We start from the raw sequence: 17,076 nt of genomic DNA, 5'->3' as shown, positions 1-17,076 counted from the left end.
TGTTGAGTAATTTCTAGATGCAGTTCGAATTCTCCGTTATTCTTGCCATTATTTCATCAGAACTAACCTGCCATTGGTGATGCTAATTAGGCATGCAAATACTGCGTCCATTCAAATTGCTTTGGATATTCACATATGTATTCCATTCCATTGAGCTTAGGTGGAAAGTGTTTTATGATTTTTTTTAAATCTGGTATTTTTCGCTCACTCACTTCTTTTACACACATATATAATATACTAGCTGAAGTACTCGGCTTCGCACAGGGTCGCTTCGTAGATACATTTATTTTAGATTTTAAAAAAATAATAAAAAGCAATTATTTTTTAATATTACATATCTGTAATACAATATGGCAATATGAAAATAATTCTCATAGGAGTAAAGGTCAAACAAAAGAACACTAAATTAATTAATCGAATCCAAAATATACAAACGTTTTAGATAGTATTAATATGTTGTAAAAAAAATCAAAATTGGATGGAACAAACAAACTTTGCATTTTATATAATACTAATTCAAAAACCTTCGCGGGTCTGCACACAACAACTCATCAAAGTTTCATCGCAATTGGATGAATGGTATAGGAACCGTACGAATAAAATAAGATAGAATGAAGAAAAAGAAGAAGCGGGTTAAATCTGAAATTCGAGACCCATACCACGCACTCCGGCTCGTTGGCCTCCATCTACCCTCCAAATTTTGTCGAAACCCGACTGCGCGTGTGGATTTGTATAAAGAAAAACCGACACGACGGTACAAACAAATATATTTTCGAAATTATAGTATAGATTCGGCGTCCATTTTAAAATCGCGATAAGTCATTCAATATTTATTGCAAATTTTTTTTTTCAAATCAGAAATCCATTATTTTAGCAAATAGTTCATTTACTGCAATAAATATAAGCAAAACAAAATTTAACATTATATCTATATTTACTTATATCAATTTAATTAATATAATATGTCACAAATTTAAAAAAAAAAATTCAGTATGCTTTGGAGTAAAGTATTTTTTAACGAAATGTGGCAATGATCATAAATTGAAATTTTTACAATATAATAAAACGATGCTATGTTTATTGAATTGTAATTTCTGTGTGTTCAACGAGTGTGTACTCCCTTAATCACATGTTCAAGTAAGCATGCACTCTCGGTTAAAGAGGGGCGCATTTATAAACTTAGTTTTGCACAGCATGTTTTGGAAAGGGGTATGTTGGACGTACGCAATGGAAAAAAATTGAAATAATTGGGCAAGTAAATAAACGAGGGTACGCGATCTAATAGAGTTATGTAAAAACTTTAAACATAAATAAGTGGGTCACATAGCTTGAAGAAGAGATAAATTTGGTCGTCCAGAAGTACTCAAGAGCTACAAAACATCCGAAAGGTTAACTTACAGACAGTTGGATAAACGAGATAGGTTCTTAGCTAAATTTTGTGGAAATGCAATACAGTACAACAACGATTTCCAAACTGGAGGCGCGGGCTAGTGCAAATAGAGGCGCGAAAATTTAAACAGAAATGTAACTACAAGTTTGCAGTTTGCAAGTACCATAGTTCATAAAACGGCATCTTGTTAGGTATAATAAAAGAGTCCTTTAAAATTTAGTTTGTTTGCAAATCTGTGTGAAGATATGGAAGCTAATTATAGGTACCTACCTCACTTCTAAATTATTGTGGATTGCGCTGGGTGTCTCATGCAAAAAGGATTCAAATCGTGTTTGAACTCAAAAAGATTGTCTTGATGACAATCATAATGAAGAGGCAAATCTGTTCAGGAACGATAACTTTAATATAAAATTTGCCTATTTGGTTGATTTTTTTTTAGAAAATTGTGTGTTTTAAATAAATCACTGCAAGGACCACAAATGCATTCACTGATTCAAAAATACAAAGTGAAAGCGTTCATAAAAAAATTGGAGCTATGGAAATCAAAATTCTTTCATGACATGTTTCCACTTTTAAATGCTTTTTGCGCCAGAGTTAATATTGAAGCAAACAAAAATCTCTTTACTGAACATTTGCATGGTTTGCTAATGCACTTTTCACATAATTTGTATTCGCGTGGATACAGAATCCATTTGTCAATTAACAAGAAGATGAATTTGAATTGGCTACTATTTAAAAATAAAAATTGATAGAATTATCTTGCGATAGGTGCTACATTGAAACAAAAAAAATCAGAGTGAAACCATAGTTAAATTTCGGTTGAATCGAAGTGAAGACTGTAACACTTTGCCAAGCAAAGCCATGCATGTACTTCTACCATTCATAACATCATATGTATGCGAAACGAGATTTTCTGCATTAGCTGCAATGAAATCCAAATATCGAAATGATTAGTAATAGAAAAAGAGCTACGAGTGGCACTCTCCTGAATGACACCCAGATTTGATAAACTTTGTGCTAATAAACAAGCACGTCCGTCGCATTAAAAATATAGTAAAACCTTGTTATTATTCTGTCAATTAGGTAAGTTTTTTTTCATTTTTTATATAACACACTTATAAAAATTGTGTGTATTAAATAAAAGGGGGGGGGGGAGAAGGCGCCAATATTAAGATTTTTTAAAAGGAGGCGTAGCAACATAAAGTTTGGAAACCACTGCAGTACAATATTTATAAGACAGAGGGCAATATTGTCAGTTTACAGAAAATGTCTACCAGCGGTAGGCTGGTCTAGGCTTGGCTCATGCGTAAATATTGACTTGTACTATTTAAGAAAGTCTGTGTTGTATTTCGAGCAATGCACTATCTATACCAGCGGTGGCAAACCTATGGAACGTGTTGAAATTTTGCTGGTACGTGAAAGAAAAATTGTCAAATCTCAACTACGAAATGACGCATAATGACCCTTTTTTAAAGCACTGAAAATTTTCTTGGACTAATATTTTCTTTACAATGAAAAAGCTGATCAGAAAAAAACTAAAATGAGGCTATGTTTAACGTTGACACCCCACTGTCCAATGAGGTTTTATTTATTGGAAGAAAGAGATAAAAAAATCTTGATTCTAGGTGGGAAGAAGCTCATGAAAATTGTGCGCCCCCTATTTGGAGTTGCTTTTCACCTAATGTGCTTCAGCACTATAAAAGTTGGACTAAGTTGGTAAAAAAAGGTTCAAATATAATATTATGATTTTATGATCTGTCACGTGATGTCACAGTAAGCTGCCAATATGGGAAAAAGTGTGTAATGTCATTTTTCTTGGTGTTTAAAATGTTATCAGACTAATGCTATCATCCGGAGCACATTTTGAACCTTTAAACGGACATTGTCAGTTAGAAAAATCTGTCGAAATCACCAGAACAACAATGATGTCACCTCATGCGTACCGTATTGCATCGATACCTGTATGACTCAATAATTTTTTTTTTATCATTTTCTACATGCCTATACATTTTCGACTCATGTCAAAATCGCGTGTTTTTTGTTTTTAGTGGTTTTCTATAGGTAATAGTGTTGTCCATTATCTATGGTCTGCAGGTTGGGTTCTGTTTAAAATATGATCAATAGATGCAATATCGCAAGTACTTTTAGCGTACGCACGCATATAAACTGTTAAAACTAATTGAAATTAGCATGAATAATGAATAATAATTCAAAATACTAATTCATTAGAGTTGGCACTCTCCATCATCGATTTTATAGAGATAGTGATCGTTCAAAATATTCTGAGGAATGAGAAAACCATAGACTAAATTTGTCGCCGTGACAGCATGACACTAAGAGACGTCCATCATAATGTATTTGAACGTTTTTGCTCTAATAAAAAATTATTTGAGGAATAGCGCTTGGTCAAATCTTATAAATGCTGCTACTATTAAAAAAAATCGGTGTGTGTACTTATGTACGCGCGTTAGAAGTTATACTTCGTTGGCGTAACAAAACAAGAACAAAACTTATGATAACCTAGCTAGATTCTTCGACTAGCTCTTAATTATCTTGTTAAATTACACACTCAAAAAAAGGGCCGCTTATTGGAGCGCCGTTGATTTATTTCTATACGCTTTAACGTATATTACTAAATTATATAATTGTTTCTCGTTGTTTTTATTTTTAAAGTAACAACTGTCACTCTGACGTTTCAACAATTCTACTATCAAACTTGCGTTTGTATACAGCTGACTGATTCGCAGCTAACTTTATACCGTCGCGCACTTTCGTAACGGTGTGCACGCGCAGCTCTCAATTTGCTCTCTACCAAACGCTCCAAAAGAAGTATAACTTCAAAAACCCTTAATACAAATATTTTTGGAGTAAAATATTTGGCTTTTGCTTATTTTATTTTCGTTATCAATGTGAGAATGTCACGAAATATAATATAATGATAGAGCTCTTTTATGTTGTGGTGGCTTCTTTTGATTAAATCGGTGCTTATATTTTTGTATGGAAGATAACGAGGAGGCCTACAAAGCCTTTGAATGGACACGCAAATCGTACGTGGAAATGTGATCGATGTATTCACGCTGGCAGAGTACGTAAGCCGATTGCTACCGCCGTACAAAGGAAAGGGACAATTCAAAGCCCATCCCGATGCCCAGATAGGCATACATACTCCTTAATAACCAGATAATGGTCACCCGTACAGTATGCGCGCGCAGCTCCGCGATCCTAGCCGACTTTTCACGGCTTTTCCCGAACATCCCAGGCTGAGTTTAGTCCCGCATTGTCAAGCCTGGCCGTTCTGAATGCGCGCGCGTTCGCCGGCGATGGATTTTTCCTCGTGCCTTCGACGTCTGCTACCTGAAAAACATTTTCGCGCGTCCTAGGCCATTATCTGTTGAGCTTCGGGCGTCAGTGTATTGGGAGACTTCGCGAAGTACGCGTGCGTGGAAATTCGCGGCATTTCGAAAACACTTTGAAAAATAATGCACTATTTCAAAATATACACACTTTACGCCGGCGGTGTAACAGTGATACAGTGAATTACATTCAGTAAAGGAAAATATTTACCACACTTTGTGGTTATTTATTGTGTGTTTTAAAATATACAATTTCCAATCATAATAATATCAGTTTATTTCTTAGTGTTTTAAGTACGGGTAGCGGATATCAGCTGGGTGTAAGTATAAACATTTGGCGTGTTATAATGTAAACAAACAACATACACACTTCTTAACTAAATGTATAAACTATTACTAACTTACTTGATTAGCGGTATCTCAATTTTTATTTAAAGATCCTTATCATGTGGATTTATACACTGTTAATTACCGTTTAGTTAATTCCAATGCCAATATGTAATTAATGTTTGGTTGTGATTCTAAGAATTATTCTCTAGACATTAGGCAAACAATTTTATTATTAGGTAATTGCAGAACAGTCTGATTCAGAAAATATGAACACTTTTGAATGCGGTACACGATAAATGCAGTCTTAGGAAATTAATTAATTATCTATTTGTACCATCGTCAAAAAGTCAAAACTATTAAAATTATAATAACTAAAAAACTATTAAAGACAATATTAAAACAATAAGTTGTAAGTTAGGTTAATATAATGAAAATAGTAGTATAATTTTATAATATTATGTGCAATGCCTTTGTAACCGAATGAGACTAGTTCTGCCTATTATAAAGTTATGTAAATTAGGTACTAGGTACTACGATGTATGTTATTTCATGAATTACATTCATATTATTTATTTAATTTAAATATAGTGAATTTTTCAAATTACAAATTCAAAACTGTCACAACGTATGTAGGTAATGGGCTTACGCTGGAATTTATAATTAATAACACACATTACAGTGACAATTTTCAGTTATAAGTTAAATATAATTAATTGAAACAGTTTCTCAATTTAATACTGGACGCAACTGGTGCGTTGACCATCAGGTACCCATTAGATATAATTAGCATGTTATTTAAATGTGGTAACTACATATTAATTAAAAGGTCCGCAGCGAATGGGGTTTGATTAGTATGGTAGTAACTCAATCTGGAAAGCGCTTCAGAGTGTCTTCTCTCTTCTCCTCAGTCTTTCTTCGTCATTAGTTAAAATTTGTCGCGATTGAGTATGGTATAGTGGTCTATGTGCATGGGTGCAAAACCAGAGAGATACAGGTTCGATGAATGCTGGGTGTCTTATTTTTTCAAAAAAGATTTTTTCCATTGTTCCAAGTGTTTTCAAAATTATGTATGTTCTGTATGGTATAATTATATATTTCTGTTTTTAATATAAAATAAAGTTGGCACCGTGTAATCTAGTATATAGGGATATATATTATATCTAGGATATAAGATACATATATGGTAAATATACATATTATTAAGATGTATATATTTGCTTATCTTATATATATATATAATTGAAGAAATCTCGTATATTATAAAGACACTCAATTAAAATTACACATTTCACAATGTTGCGTGGTATTTTCCTCGAGCGATAGGACAATACATTTTCTCATAAAAGATTCAGTTTCTGCTGTCGTACCGTTGAATGTAGATACAAAAAATACGACTTGGAAAATATGAAATATCATTCCAAAATAACAAAAGATCCTTTGAAAATGATTTCCCCAGGCGCCCAAATCCCGGGGAAGTCCTTATTATACCTACACAAAATTTATTAAGGTATTCTTCACCAACTAACTTTATTGTAAACATTGCAGAATAAAGCATTGGGAAGCTTTCTTCGTTGACAAAAAAAAACCAACATACATTATCAAGTCAGCGGCAAATATGTGTATCGTAAACATTGGGCGATTGTTATAATATACATCTTACAATTTATGTCGAAGTGAAACAGCTTGTTAACAAAGTATCTGTCTTGTCTTTTTAGATTTTATATGTGATATATTTAGTAGTTTTTTTTTTTCACCGAATAGGATTTGAGCTATAATAATCACAGGGCCCACATGCGCCACGTAGGTCAAAATGGAGATTTGCGCCATTTATATTGGGCCAATAGAAATGGCGTATTTCAAAAAAATACTATCTTATTCTTATGTCAATAATTATTATAAAACAATCATTATTCGTAAGATGTTCTATCACATTTGAATGGTCGAAGACATAGCTTATACTCAATATATTTAGAATTATCTTAAAATGTGTTAATCGTGCCCATTTATTGAATAATAAAATGCCTAATTCTTGTCAAATTTGGGATCACAGAGATTATAAATATAATTTTTTATCGTAAACATTTCACTATATAATGTTAACAAAAATTTTACTAATGGTTTTATAAATGCGTTTAAAAATTAATAAATCTAAAAAATCTAAACACCACTGCACATGGATGTACTGAAATATGACTATATTCTAAAACATTAGATCGAGAGGTTTAAAAGAATACTATTTTATGTAATAAAAATACTTAATGCAGTCATCAAATGTTTAAAATAAATATAAAGGATAATAACGCTTCAAAATTATATAAATAGATTATCTACAACGTTTAAGGAATGTTCAGGCTAATGTTTTGAAAATACCATAATCTCCATTTTGATCTACGTTGGGTATGTGGGCCGTTAAACTATGGGTCTTCTCACTAATCACGATGAAATTTAAGTATGTCACTGAGGTGTTATTTATAATTATTTTACTTTTGAAAAAAGGTGTTTTGTACAAGCCTTCATTCCTAGATGCCTTCAGGATATCTCTAAATTTTAGTTAAAGCGTACTTTAAACTATTTTATATTTTTTATTCAATACAAAATACACACGGTCTTAAAATCGTATTTTTATCAATTTTTTAATTAGGAATGAATATTAAACAATATTTAATATTCATGGAAAAGTAAATCTATTATTAAGAGAGTTTAATTTTATCTGTTTTGTATTGAGATTAATATTTTTGCATACAAACATATTATATACAATATTTGAATGCTTATAAACGTTGTCCATACAAATTATAAATTATAGAAAGTTCGCTCTATATCATTCAGTATTACTTTAAATCTTCCTAAAGGCTTGTTTATATGGGTTTAGTACTCGCTACTGGAATAATATTAATGCATATTACTAATTCAGTAGTGCTAGTGTAGTGAATACTTTGAATGAGTACTAGGCCCGCGTGAACAAGCCCTTACTCAACGTTTATTGTTGATTTACAATTTACATTGTTAATGGTTATTGTGAACAATTACTTATATTTATAATTCATACGGCAAGATTATATAAATGCGTACACAATAAAATTAAAAATACATTAAAGCCAGTATTTTATACTTTGCACTATATCTCTATATCATTTTTTTATTCGATACAGAATGCACACAATATTTAAGAATGTTCGATTCTTATGCCTACCATAGTCATGCTAAGTGGGAGGGTAATAATAATGTTCTGCCAAAACGTTTCGGATATTCCACCAACGTATGAGTATAGGCGTTATTTTATAAATTTAAAAATTCGGGTCAACTTGACTCATTCGGCGTATTTATATGTACTTACTTTATAATTTTTGTATTTTCGTATCACGTTGTGAACATCTTAAATTTATAATTTGTGAAGTTCACTAAATACAATTGAATTTATTATTGAAAATACATTACATTGGCCAATTTATTCTGGCATAGTTTGACGCGCCGTCGAGGACACATATTTGATTTTATTCGCATGATAGGTGGACCGATAGCTCAAATGATAAGAGCTATCACTCACCGTGAAAGAAGTGACGTTCGAATCCGACTGTGTTTAGATTTTTCCTAGATTTTTTTTTTAAAGTTATGTTTTCTGAGGTTTTTAAAAATAATGTAATTATAGTCATCATCATTATCAGGTTGGTAATAATTATACAACCTTGTGAAAATTTGAGTCTCCTTCCATATTTATTGATATCTTTTTCCATCCCAGCTCTAATGTGAATGATTCATAAAGGTTGCTGTACGAGTGTAGTTTGTTAGCCACTCACTTATGGCTGGAGTACTATACTATACCATAAACAATTCAACTTCGTTAAAAATTAAGACAATGGAATTTAAAACGACATTACATACTTGCAGAATTAAGGTAGTACGTCGTAGCAATTAAAATACTTTTTTAGACATGCCATTGCAATTTTATTCTGAGATATGATAATATTATGACGTGATTATGAGCCTAATATATATTTAAAATAACAATATTAATTGGTATTTTTAAATTCATCGGAAAATGATAAAGCTTTGTAGCAGCTTTCCATTTTCATATAAAACGTATAAGTAAACGGATACCGGCCAACTAAAAACCGCTTTCCGTTAGAGGCAGGCACCACCTGCCCAAAAACTAAGCCACGTGAAATTGCTAATAAGGTTATTCCCACAACGCGTTGAAAATGATGGGGAGCTGCTTACTGAGGTAGGTATAATACATTACCTATATGAATTTCACATATGAGTCAGCACTTCTGAAATGTTTTCCATATACCAAAATTTTCATATTCTATTTGGTAAATAAGCTCATAGTTCGATAAAGTGGTGTGTTATTGATTTTATTAAAATAATTTTTTGAAAGGGGTTTTATTGTAGATAGTTTTTCCACACATAGAAAATAGTCAATTACTTCTTAGATAGGTAGGTATATAGAACACGTCCGTCATTTTTATGTTATACAATGAAGAGATATTTATAATCCGTGTTAATATTTTTGAAGTTGCGAAGAACAGAATAACAAATAATAACATTCGATGTTTATTAATCTTTTTTGTGCTCAATGTAAATTCTTGGTGGAAAGACATTAATTGACTAAAAGAAATTATAATTGTATTTTTAATTAACTATTTTGTTAGTCAACGAATAATTCACAAGATTTAAGAATGTTACATTCTAATTATTGAATATACATAATTTTGAAAACACTAAAACGCAATTAAGTATAGCGCCTATAGTTTTTAGCGCCTTTTGTTACAGTATATTATAAATGATTTATTAAAATACATTTTATTTCTAATTAACTATTTTTTATTCAACACAACTCAATTCGGAAAGCGCTTTAGAGAGTATTAAGAACCAAAAGTTAAATTTTGTCGCAATTAAGTATGGCACCTATAGCATAGTGGTATATGTGAATGTTCGCGAAACTCGAAAGATGCTGGTTCGATTCCCGCTGGGTGTCTTACTTTTTTCAAAAAGATTTTTTTCTATTGGTTATAACATAACATATTTTCTCAGAAGTGTTTTCAAAAGTATGTATGTTTATAATTGTATTTTAATTTATCAAACTTTCTAATCTTAAAAATTCAATTGATAGTAGATATTTGATACTTTGGTATCGATATTGTTATTTCGATATAGATTCGTACGTAGATAATACCAATATAAATATGATTCACTTTGTCCCATATATTAATACAATCAATATTTACAGACGTTAGACAACCTCCCTCTATAAAGACGGCCCCTAAATATGACATATGAACGTGAAGTGATCAGTCAATAATACTAAGCATAATATACAATAAACGCATTTATTAGCCCCGTGATAGAAATCGCATCTACGCAGCTAATAGTTAAACGATTCTAATATAATATTCTTTTTATGGCTACTGGCTACCAATTAAACCACGTCTAAAACAAAATATCAATAAATATATTGTTATGCAAAGTTCACACTAAGATAAATCTATGTGTAAACAGATGAACATTGTATAAAAACTCTTCAAAAGTTGTATAAAACAACGGCTTTTTACGAACATTTAAAATGTTATAATATAAATTTAATATCTATGTTATTTTTTTGTATTTTCCTTTGAATCGAAAACTTTGTTCGCATACAGATATTCTTGGTATTGACTGATAATAATACAAGAAATTTATATGAACCCTTATAGGTTAAGTCTAAAGTTAAACCTAAACTATTTGCACTCAAATTACTACACTTAGGATAATATTTGAATATACGGTGACAATATTATTCAAGTTATATACCCAACGTATTCGAGAAACTCTGTCATATCCAATAAACGAGTAATTACTTGTAAGCATACTATTCTAAACTGGAGGTAACATATTAAATTAAATTAAACTGATTGATGTTGGTAATTCTCTTCAAATGTGTAAGTGAGCTTTCAAAATGGTTTCCCACCCAACAGCGAGCTTTTACCTGATTAATTAATAAGTAATAATCACTCAAACGTGAAACTAAAAAAGCTCATTGCGCATTGGCTGTTAGTATTTATTTATTTTGATCAAAACACATGTTTATTTATTCTTACGTAATACATTTTTAATCATTTTTCGGTGAAATTGAAAAAAAGTGTTGTATAGTATAATATTAAAAATTCCAAATAATCTATGGATACAAAAAAAAATGTATTATATTATATTTTATAATTTCGTAACGAACAAGATTGAATTTACTTGCTTAACCAAGCATTATAAATTAAGTTGATTACACTTTGTTTAGCTAAGATTTTTAATCCAATTATCTGAAAATATTTGAATAAGCCTGCAAAAATTCTCTTCTTTATTAATTTGTGAAATAATAATATAATCCATTTTTTTTCATATAATTATTTCGAGCTCAGTGATTTCTAGTCTTCGGCATAGAAGAAAAAATAATACAAAAAATTTACAGGGTTTGAGCAATCGGCATTCCATATTATATAAAATAATATAAGTAATGTAATTTCAATGATGTATCTGTATATTATGAGTTGTATAATGTATGTATTTGTAAGATATATTAATAGAATCGATTGAATATTCTATATTTTAGTTGTTACTTTCTTGTGTGGCCATATCTGGCAGTGTTTGTATGAATTTCAATATGAAAACTAACACGAATTTACCAGTTTCAAACCGACTAACTACATTATAACTACAGTATAACCTCGTTTTTACGTGCCCGGTATTCACGTTTTCCCGGCAATTGCGTGTAATTTTTTCGGTCCCGATGTATTTCAGTACATTTAATACCCGCATTTACGTCTTTCTATCCCGCGATTTACGTCGGAAATATTCAGAATATGCAAGTTACGCGCGCTTCTGAAGAACTGTCTGATGAAGAAGAGGTTGATATTCCAACAAAAGAAGAAGCAATGAGGTTCACCGAGGGTTTAAAAACCCACTTTACAAACTTTTCTGATATCCAAGATGACACTTTTAAATGTTTATATAGTCTTGAAAGAGAATTACATAACAAAAAAAACAAAAATGCAACAAACTAATATACATATTATGTACATGATTTTTTCAATAAAAATTTAAATTGAATGTTGTTTTTTAATAAAACGTTATTTTTTTAGAAACATAAAATTTTAATGTTCTTTTTTTCAATACCCCCCTTTTACATTTTCCCTCCAATTAGGTTTTTTTTTCCAGTCCAATACATTTAAAGTCTAACGGAATATGATAGTGTTATATTATATACAAAACAGTTAATTGTGTGTATTTATTGAAAATATTAGTTTAATTCTTATTTTTAAACTCGCCTTTCATCATCATCTTCGGCCAAGGTAGGCATTCTGGAGTAGTTGATTATAATCTCGGCGGTTCTCTGCTGTCAATCAGACACCAATGTATTCAGTATTGACAGTGAAATCATCAGTCTATAGAATCCTCAGTGTCCAATACCTGTTCGCCCATTTGAGCTTACGTAAAACACATGCGTGCATGGGTCACCGTTATCCGTGTGCTGTTTGTGTCCTGCCCACCGAAGTCATCCAACCGAGATACGGACTACGATTCTCTCAGTTCATCATTGAACGGTACAATTTTCTCTATAATATTTCATTTGAATGAGTGGGCATAATAAAACAAAATGAGTCATTATTATAATTGTAATATATATATATACATAATATATCATACCATTGACTACCATAAAACTAGTTAATATGAATAAATATTTATATAGAAAATAGATTATGACCTCCACGACAAAAAAATGTTTATATAACAATAATATGCTGGGTACATATCGAAATTGGTTTCAGTACATAAACTCAGTCACGATTATACTCGTCAATACTAATTTCAGTGTGTACTTATTTCTTACACTACGAAGCAAATAATTCAAAACAGCACTTGTGTTAAATTAACGGTATTGATTGAACAAACATAATATATTATTCATTACTTGTTGGCTGTATGGAGTATCAGCATGTTTTAGCCAACTGAATTATGTACGAGGACGTAGGGATAGGAAATACTCATTTACCTAAATGTCAATATTTCTGCTGTATCGAATGTATATAATTTCGCTTGACATATCATATTATCATCATCATTATAGTCAGTATTATAACCCAGTGTGAAGACATACTCGTTGTCTGTCGCAAAATCTTTCAACTGCATTAGTATAAAAAAAGTTGTGTCTTTTCTACATAGTAGAATCACCATTTGCCACAGTCGACTGGATGCCGCCAACAGAATGAATAGACGACAGGACTAGGGATTGCAATACCAGTATTTAAAAACCGGTATTCCAGTATTTATCAATACCAAAATACCGGTTTTAAAAATCCAAAATACCGGAATTTTCGGTATTAGGAAACCACAATCGTTTACGTTGTTGAAGATGAATTTAATGTTATTTCTTCATTACTTTGTACTGTATTGCATATTTAATTGAGTGTATTAGTTATGTGCTGCTAAAATGAAAATATATCGACTGAATCCAACAGAAGTGAAATAATAATAAAACAAAATCCATCTAATATACTTACCTATATATAAAATTGTCGCGATAAATTAACATAATATTATTTAGAAATAGAAAACATCCATGATAAATTTTCAATTATTCTATAATAAAATTATTGATGACTGTACAAGCGTTGAATTGAAGAAGCTTTTCCTGCAACCACACTTATTTGCACTTACTGAACTAGCTTTTTGAGGGCTTTAATTAAAATTATCAATATATTTAAATTATTTGTAAAAATCACCAGTTTTACAGTAGTATGATCAATATATATTTGTCAACTGTCAAATGTCAACATAATATACGTAGGTAGGTAGGATTATGCTGTAAAATAATGTTTGAAAGAGATTTTGATAGCTATATTTCCTGATAACTACATATGTTTATGTTTTAACGATTACCGGTATTCACTAAGAAATACCGAAAAACCGGTATTTATATTTTCTTTCGGTATTGAAATCCCTAGACAGGACATATGGTCGATTGGCATATGAGTGCCGTAAAAATAAAATACATTTAGGTACGTCACGGCTCCTCGTCTGTAATAAAACAAAGTTTATTGTTAAAAATGTCAGTGAGTTTTCACATTCAGATCTTGCAATAAACTGCACTAATATTATATATAACAATTAGGTCTCTTCTAAGTAAAACTTTACCATAATATATTAAAACAGAATATAAATCACGCAAACTGGAGTTAACGCCAACTTAGTTATTGTAAGTGTTGTTGCTGTTGGATACACCCAACGGTTATATATAATTATACGTATTACATTTCACCGTAACACAGTTCGCCGTAAGCTTTCTTATCGGATAGGTATGCGATCATCTCTATAGCACCGAGATGAAGAAATTACGCGTTGTTCGTGGAGCATTTTCATATCCGATTTAGGCAAATTCATGAATTCAAGAATGAAAACCTAACCTAACCTACCTAATAAATAATCCAGAATATCGGCTATTTTCAAAATTTGCTTGCCGCTGGCTTCTTGTAAACCGACAAGAACCATGTTTTATTTAGACATGGATTTTATCTCAGTACTATACTACCCAAAGAGGTTGGACGGTATACAACCATATATTTCCGATACAACATTTCACGGTGAAGTGTGATACGGCGAACTGCATACGTACAAATTTCCGGATACACACCCGACATATCTTTCGAAAGTGCTTACTGTTCGTTACGCCGCAGTATTCTACCACAAAACGTGTGTGGAGATAAGGAGAATCTATATCGGTAAACTGAATGGTCAATTTTTAAAATATATATTTTCATCCACATCATTACCACAATATATCGTCACCGTACAGACTAATTGTCGTAAACCTTACTTTTAATCGAAGTGACATTTTGATAGAAATTGACTTATTGCATACTCTTACATGAACTGGCCAAGTATAATAAATCCCAAAAATTATTTCATATCAAAATAATTCAATACTATTTTTAAGCCATTTCTAACTTGAAAAAACATATTCCAGCCAAATGCTGTAACCCTATGGTGTGTCAATAAAAGAAAATTCTCAATTTGTAATAAAATAATATTTCAAATAAAATTGTCAGTGTTCAAAATGAGTTAATTTTTTGTACGCAATTCCTCCAAAGTGCTCCGAGTCAAGTATCGTAACCCTAATTTTTGATGAAAAACATTAATAGTTAAATATCTACTAGTCATATCATTGTGAAAATTTTAACAGAGCTTTGAAGTCCGTTTTCAATCAAATGTGATTGATAATTTTGATTAATATTACAATAAATCCAATACCTACCTACAGTTTTCTCCACTCTTGAACAATTTGATATTTAAAGAGATTATCGCATGACAAGTATATGCCACATAATTATGAAATTGTTGATTTTGAATAAAAACAATTCCGCGGGTACACACTCACGTTTTACTAAAGATACTTTTTAAAAAAAATTACACAGTTCTCTTTCTATATTATCTATGTGCAGTTCTTGCAAATTCAAATTATAACAACAACAAAAATGGTTATAACATGGTATGCCACAACAAAATAATTATTTGTGCAATGCATATATCGAACATTTTAAATGAGGATAGTGATTTTCCCTGTTACAATAGTAATGTTGATCAAGAATATGTGAACAACGAACAGGAACATTAAATTGCCCATACTCCAAACTATGTTTCTGTGGCATATCATTATCTTGGAATGACCCCTTCATTTGACGGTTACAACACTTAATTGGCTTGGACAGTGACGTTTTATAAAATTATAGTTTCGTATGTAAAATCTTAGATTTCACTTAGTTGGTAGGTCTTCCAGATCGCAAAAAACGACTAAAATAGAATAGTAATTTAAATTGAAATTCCACCAAGTATACTCCGTCGATAGTATTAATTTTATAATTACTATGTTATTTAAAATATTACGTATCTACCTAAGTTTGTTTTTGTAGTAGTTACCTTGAAAGCAAAGTCGTTACTGAAAGATTTAGAGTCTAAATATTAAGAGCTCAAAGATAAATAATGACCAAAGTATAAATAATTTTACAACGGACAGAGTTTTATTTTGGTTCCGTGAATAAATATGATCGACGAGGCAATGTGATAGCAGAATAGCTTGCATATATGTTGTTCTGAGCATTTTTTTAGTTAGGCTTGTACTATGTATGTAATTAATAAAATTATAATTAAGTAAACATTTAATAAAATATATTTGTCATTTCCAATAACCTTCCGCTAAAAATGAATAGTGAATATAATAATAAGTTACCTTTTTGGCTTATAGTGTCATGGGCTTGAATCCCGGTTCTGGAAAATTAATATGTTGTTTTTTAATGTGTTTTTGGATCTGAGTAAAAGACTTAATATATTGAGTAACTGGCTAACATCTCTTAATGTATAAATAAAAATCTATTAATACAACATCCATATTATAATATGATCTTTTTAGGATCGGTCACTGAAAAATAAACAAATAATAATTAAAGAAAATTCCGTAAAATGTCTTACCGCAATAGAAGGATTGAGGAATTGTAATATTATCATTAAAATTATACATTTCGTCACAATTTTTAATTTCCGGTATTGAGCAGTGGCGGTTTTAAGTACACGGAGGCCCACGGCGCTGATAGATTTGTAGATCCCATCGTAAATAGTTTTCTTGTCCGATAAACCGTGAGTATTGAAGATAAAGTTGTATTTATTTTGCCAGGAGTGTTTTATTTATAATTAATTGAATTGGCGTTGACGTGCTAGAATAATGCGTTTAAAACAAAGTTTTTTTAGTAATCGGATAATCGATCGAGTGCAAGATTAGTCAATGCGCTCCCCAAAACATATACATTTTCAGTATTTTGTTTTTCAAATTTATTTTATTATATTTTTATCATTTTTTATTTCTTATCTCTCGCGAGAGTAATATTAAACTTAGTATATATTATGTAATATTGTATTTTTATTTAATTTGCTTAAATAGTACCAGTTTAAAAAAATCTCATATTATGAGCGTCCTAAATTCAA

The 17,076-nt window shown here is 30.8% G+C and overlaps 1 protein-coding gene across 1 annotated transcript in view; it reads left to right on the top strand.

Moving 5' to 3' along the window:
- The first annotated feature begins 4,666 nt into the window (after positions 1 to 4,666).
- The window catches only part of LOC147068583 (uncharacterized), a 435,171-nt gene continuing 422,761 nt past the window's right edge, over positions 4,667 to 17,076 (top strand). The window contains exon 1 of the mRNA XM_085953004.1: positions 4,667 to 5,063. The gene's annotated coding sequence lies outside the window, so the exon portion shown is untranslated. The remainder of the gene's footprint in view (positions 5,064 to 17,076) is intronic.

Source organism: Rhyacophila brunnea, unplaced genomic scaffold (genome assembly GCF_057557595.1).
Source record: "Rhyacophila brunnea isolate RB1 unplaced genomic scaffold, BYU_Rbru_1.0 scaffold_3, whole genome shotgun sequence".
In the NCBI taxonomy this organism is placed as follows: Eukaryota; Metazoa; Arthropoda; class Insecta; order Trichoptera; family Rhyacophilidae; genus Rhyacophila; species Rhyacophila brunnea.
This window is presented reverse-complemented; position numbering and strand designations above follow the sequence as displayed.